The 6,831-nt window shown below is 45.6% G+C and overlaps 1 pseudogene; it reads right to left on the reverse strand.

Annotated features, from left to right (window-relative positions):
* Positions 1-3,773: 3,773 nt before the first annotated feature.
* On the reverse strand, positions 3,774-3,978 carry LOC121927418 (annotated as a pseudogene).
* Positions 3,979-6,831: the final 2,853 nt, after the last annotated feature.

Genomic DNA, 6,831 nt, shown 5'->3' on the forward strand with positions numbered 1-6,831 from the left:
TTCCCCAGGTTGTCGGAGGTGCGCATCTGCGCACCGTCCCGGGGGAGCCACCTACGGACTGCTGTTGGACTCTGCATCTCCGCAGCTGCACATTTTCAGCGGCGAAGTGAGGGCAAGGGAGGTGTTCCTGTGCCGAATGGGGCAGAGAATGACTGAAGTGTCTTCTCTCTGCCCTTTCCATGGTGTTACAGGGGGAAGGGGGGGATATGGACTCGGGGAATGTTTTGGCTGGGGAGGTAGAGGGTAACTCTTCATGTTTGGACGGGGCTCCTATTGAGGTAGTGTGGGGCAAGGGGAGGTATGGCGGTAGGAGAGTGGACCAGCGTTACAGGGGAAGGCGAGATCGATGCTTAATATCTATCCCGCCTTCCTGTCCCTCCCCTAACCAAAGAGACCTGAGGGTCACTCCAACCGTACCACAAACCCTGTCTCTGCTCCTGCGCAATGCCAGGTCTATTAAAAACAAAACCCATATAATATATGACCTGCTTGAGGATTACAACTGTGACCTGGCTTGCATTACTGAGACCTGGCTTGGGCCTGAGGGAGAAGCTGTATGGGCTCAGGCCCTACCTGCCGGGTTCTCAGTGAAGGACCAGACCAGGTTAGGTGGGCGGGGAGGGGGTGTTGCCTTGGTGCATAAGAACACCTTGTCTCTAACCAGGAACCATGTGCGTCAAACGTCCTATAGTGAGTGTATTTACCTGACCCTGAAGGCCAGAGACAGTCTAGGGATTCTGTTGGTCTATCGGCCACCCCGTGCGCTAACAGACTCCCTTAACGAGCTGACACAGTTGGTCTCAGAGCTGATGCTGGAGTCCCCCAGGCTTTTAGTCCTGGGAGACTTCAACATCTCCCTCGCGGCCAACTATGTTCCATCCGGTGCGGCTCGGGAATTCATGGAGGCCATGACAGCCATGGGCCTGTCACAACTGGTCTCAGGGCCTACGCATTCTGCGGGTAATACACTCGATTTGGTCTTTTGTACGGACATGGAAATTCCGTGGGCGGAAATATTGAATATTTCCCCCTTGTCATGGACGGATCATTTCCTGGTGGAGGCAAAAATCAAGGCTTCTACCCAGATCCTCCCCGGGGGTGGCAGACCTATTAAAATGGTCCACCCTCGAAGGCTGATGGAACCCAAAAGGTTCCAAGAAGCCCTAGAGGGATATATGGTTGGAACCGACGGCGACTCTGTTGATGCCCTGACTGGTATCTGGGATACCAATCTTTCCAGGGCTATACACAGTATTGCTCCCAAGTGCCCTCTCAGACCTGCTTCCAAAAGGAAGCCCTGGTATACGGAAGATCTCCGGGCAAGGAAGCGGGTTCTGCGACGGCTAGAGCACCGCTGGCGGAAATACCAGCGCTTATCCAACCAGACTCTCCTAGACCATCTTTTGAAGGACTATGGAGAGGCGATACGTGCAGCTAAGAACTCGTTCTATGGTGCACGTGTCGCGTCCGCGGAGTCGCGTCCAGCAGAGTTGTTCAGGGTTGTGAGGGAGCTAACTCAGCTCCCTCCTGCCCCAAACCAGATCCTTGAACCTTCCAAGGCCTGCTGTGACCGATTTAACAACTTCTTCGCGGATAAAATCTCTCGGATAAGCGAAGGTCTGGATGCCAGTATTAGAGCAGAAACCAGTGTAGAGGCGTCCAGAGCTTCCGTGGACTTGGTTAAACTGGATCACTTTGAGTCTGTAAGTACCGAGGATGTGGACAGGATCCTTAGGAGTGTTAGGAAGATGACCTGCTCTCTCGATCCCTGTCCCTTATGGCTGGCGGCTCAGGGGGGACCGGTGGTAACTTCAATGTTACACCGGATTATTAATACATTTTTCAGGGATGGGCAATTTCCATCGAATTTAAAATTGGCCACTGTAAGACCTTTATTAAAAAAGCCCTCCCTTGACCCCCTGATGCATAATAATTATCGGCCTGTATCGCTGTTGCCATTTTTGGGTAAGGTGATCGAGAGGGCGGTTGTGATCCAGCTCCAATCGATCCTGGATGAAACGGATTATCTAGACCCATTTCAAACTGGCTTTTGGGCGGGTTACGGGGTTGAGACTGCCATGGTCACCTTGGTCGATGACCTCCATCTGGGCATTGACAGGGGAAGCGTGTCCCTGTTGGTGCTCTTGGACATCTCAGCGGCTTTCGATACCATAGACCATGGTATCCTGGAGCGCCTGGTAGAGGTGGGAGTCGGGAGCACTGCGCTCCAGTGGTTCCGGTCCTACCTCTCTGGGAGGTTCCAGATGGTGCAGCTGGGAGACGTGTGCTCCGACAAGAGACCCCTAACATCTGGGGTCCCTCAAGGAGCCATTCTGTCTCCCATGCTTTTCAACATTTACATGAAACCGCTGGGAGAGATCATCTGGAGACATGGGGCGCGGGGTTATCAGTACGCTGATGACACCCAAATAATTTTCTCTATGTCTCCAACTGATGCAGTGACCGGGGATGGCATCTCTCCTCTCGTGGCCTGTCTGGAGTCGGTAATGGGCTGGATGAGGGAAAACAGACTCAGCTTGAATCCAGAGAAAACGGAAGTACTTGTGATAGGTTCTCCTGGCCCAGGGATGGCGGTGGTTCCACCTGTCCTGAATGGGATCACGCTTCCCGTGAGGGACTCTGTACGCAGTCTGGGGATGCTCCTCAACTCGTCGCTCCACCTTACATCTCAGGTGGATGCGACGGTCAGGAGCACCTGTTATCAGCTTCGGCGGATACGCCAGCTGCATCCCTACCTGAGCCAGGGGGACCTAGAAACAGTGGTACACGCTCTGGTAACCTCTCGTTTGGATTTCTGCAATGCGCTCTACATGGGACAACCCTTGTACCATATCCAGAAGCTGCAATTAGTGCAGAATATGGCAGCAAGACTGGTCACTAATACATCTAGGACCAGTCATATAACACCGGTCTTAAAAGACCTACATTGGCTGCCTATTCGCTTCCGGGCGCAATACAAGGTCTTGGTTATAACCTATAAAGCCCTAAATGGTTTGGGCCCAGGATACTTAAAGGACTGCCTCTCTCCGTACAATCCGCCCCGCACACTCAGATCCACCGGGCAGCATTTGTTAAGAGTTCCGGAGGCTAGATTGGTTAACACCACTAGAAGGGCCTTTTCCATCTCGGCCCCCACCCTCTGGAACTTGCTGCCCATCGAGCTCCGTTCAGCAACCTCTCTGGCCCAATTTAAGAAGGGGCTAAAAACATTCTTTTTCAAGCAGGCTTACACCTGATTCTTTGCCCTGAGAGTCCTCTTCCCCCCTCTGTCAGTTGTTTGTGATCTGGCACAAGTTCTCTTATTACTGTTTTAATGGTATTGTTTTTATAAATTGTATTGAATATTGCTGTTAACCGCCCTGATGTTTCGAAGGGCGGTATATAAATAAAGGTATTTATTTATTTATTTATTTACATGTTATCCTTAAGTATGGTAATTGGGGGGGGGGGGAGAAGGTGCTCCCTCTTTTCATGTCCTTGCTATAAATGATCACTGTCAGTGTTTTTGAGATACAATTTCCCACTATGTTTATAATCCTATATCCCTGCTACATGCATATACTTGTATATACACCTGAAATTCTAGGAACATTTCATGCATTTGATTATGTGAACTACAGTATAATAATAAAATTAAATTTCTGTCTGTTTTTTCAGTACTGTGCTCTAAAAGCTGGATGACTTATATCACTTTTGGAGGGTGATGTTTAGGATATTCTGATTTAACGTAAAAACTGTGTGCCATACATGAAATTAACTTTGCCTTTGCAGTCCTGGTTTAGGCATATTTAAGCACCCAAAGAAATCCTCCACACGAGTTAAAACTGCATAATTAATGATGGCTAATTATTCTTCTGAGGAACACTGTATACCACAGTGTATACCACTGTATACAGCACAGCTAGTGCTGTATTAAATTTACTACACTTGATCTTAGCCAAAAGGCCGAGAAGCGATTGGGGTGCTGTATTAAATTTGTTATACCTGAAAGTGCCACAAGACTCTTCATTATTTCTGCTGCAACAAAATAATATGCTGTTGTTTCAGAAATTAAAAAAAATGCCACAGACTCAAAACACCCTTCATGTACATATCTGGAACATTCACACAGGGAAAATCCTGCTCATTGTTCCTGACAGTAACAATCTATGCAAGCAACATTAGCATGGTGAAAGCAAAGGGAAAGCCCTACAATACCTTATAAAAACTGATGGGCCTTTACCTAGCAATTATAAACATTCATAGTAAGCAAACAGAATACTAAATCCAGTCATTAGTTTCACATATTACTTGAACTTTTAGCATTCCCACTGAATTAATGGAACTGATAGAAGCTTTGGCTCACCAAGCTCCTACCAAGTCAGTGTGTCTACTCTAGCTGGCACTAGTAATTAGATTTTAGGCCAGAATGGCTGGGACTGTGATGCTGAAACCTGTTTGGGTTACCTTTTAAAATCTCACTTATCCATAAACTAAAAACTGATGTTGGATTTCCATGACAGCAGGTTCATGAGTCATATTCTAGAAATGGCAATACCTTCAGTCACAATACAGTTCCTTTCAGATGGATAAGTGCCTAGCTAAGTGGTAATTATTAAGAAACATCTCACTTTTGACAGATGGGGCAGCCTACACCATTTGCCTTTTGTAATTAATAAAACTGGGAGAGGGAGGAAGGAAGTGAACAGGGAACACCTCCCCTCAGATGTTCATTGTGCTTTCGACATGTGTATGAATGTGAGTAGGATAATGACTTTTATGTTGGGAACTAAAGGGGTGTACAGGCCGGCACTTTATGCCAGCCTGCACCTTAACTAGGACTCAGGTAGGGCTGAGCATTCACACACTCAAAGCCCTCACTGCACACCATGGGCATCATCTTGACACATGCCCATCCAGACAGCACACGCCATGATGACATCCATCATGCACAGCACCCAAACGGCACTGCACATGAGAGGCATCATAAAGCCACATCATGGCACCTATGGCGCCCGTTCTAGGGCACAAATAGGAGCCATGTTTCACAGCTTCTATTTGCACTGGGTTGGGGTGTGGTGTGTGGCTGCCATATTCCCAACCCAGCGCTTCCAGGGGCGGCATAGAGCCGCCCCTGCACGGGCTGTCTGTTTAGCTCCTAAGTCTTATGGTTAACCCAGCAGACTTATTTCAGTGCATTTCCATAGCAGAACAGTTGCTTTTCTTCTCTTCCATCCTTGTACACTTCTGCATGCTAAATACGAACCTCTTACATCTAGATTCTTGAGTAATGTTACTGGTCTGAAAATGGAGGCAATCGAGATTAAAGCATCTGGAGTGGATAAGAATTTCCACTCAAAGATAATTCCCACTCATTTTAAAACAAGGAAGGAGTCTTATGACATCTTTAAGACTAACCAATTTATTTAAACATACGCTTTTGTGGAATCCATTTCACATCTTTGGAGTAAAGCCTTGGTAGATAGATATCTATACAAATTCAGGGCAGGAGGAAGTGGGTTAAACATAATAGAAATGAAACATATGTTGGCGTGGTGACAGGGTGAAAAGTGCCATCTTGATGGTGGTTATAAAGGGAAGTTAAAGGGGGTGGGGGAGGAGTGAATGACAGGTTTCTCAGGCTTTGGACAGGTATACCATGGTCAGGGATTGTCACCTCAAACTTTCCTGATGCATATTTCTAAATTACGGTATACATTCTCCCTTCAGGACCATACCAAAACAAGCATTTACGTATCTTTGAGAATGAAATTCTCCAGAGATGGTGGTTTGGAGAGGTGCCAGAATGTGGCAGGATAGTTGCTGAAAGTGAAATCTATTTTGGTCCTTTTGTCAGAAACACGATTCTTTCACTAGTCACAGGTGATCTAGAGGCAGATCACGGTTGTAAGGAAAAGTACACATTCGTCAATACCCAGAACAATTCATTAAAAGGAATTAATTGAAAACATCAGGAAGAAAAACACAACTGCCAACAATATTATCAGGCACATGATATAAAAAACCTTTGGCAGTACATTGGATAAATATAAATCAGAAATTTAGCAACTGGTTGGGATTTCTACCTCTTCACTGCTGCTTGAATGAGTCTTTGAAAATTGATAACATTTTAATGTAATTTTGATTGCCTTCTTCTGGAGGTCAGTCTAATAAGTATATTGCATAATGTTAAATTACGCTTCTCATAGGGAGTGGATATAATTAAAAGCACAAGCACTTAATGTTTTTGATTAAGGGAGCTGAAAAAGTCTTATACTTAGAAAAATTGAGTTTCATGGAATTTACCCTGGGCTTCGAATATGCTAATGCTTAACTTCTTCTTTCTGATCTCTCTAAGCCTCTCTCCAAAAACAGAACCCAGGAGGAGAAATATTAATCCATATGTTTTCCTAATGAAGCAGTAAAAGCCTCTGTGGTGTGTCAGATTAGAATGTTGCAGTAAAATTGGGGAAACTATACTTCATATCCCCACTCAGCCATGAAGTGCACTGGATTACCTTTGGCCAGACACTGTTACAGATGAGAAACATTGTCACTTTCATTTTCTTGAATTTTTCAGAATCCCACTAGTATTCTGATCCCATTCAAGTTTTTGTGTATGTGTACACACACACACACACACACACACACACAGTGTTAGTTCCTTTCCACACAGAAATGCCTGCATATTCTAATGCACACTTTTCTTACAGTAACTATTTTAAAATAGTTTCCTAAATTTATACCTATTGTACACATTTTCCCCACTGATTAAAACAAAAGACAAAACAAAAACAGTTTCATTTATATGCCACTTAGTGTCTAACTGGT

The sequence above is a fragment of the Sceloporus undulatus genome, chromosome 3 (assembly GCF_019175285.1).
Source record: "Sceloporus undulatus isolate JIND9_A2432 ecotype Alabama chromosome 3, SceUnd_v1.1, whole genome shotgun sequence".
In the NCBI taxonomy this organism is placed as follows: domain Eukaryota; kingdom Metazoa; phylum Chordata; class Lepidosauria; order Squamata; family Phrynosomatidae; genus Sceloporus; species Sceloporus undulatus.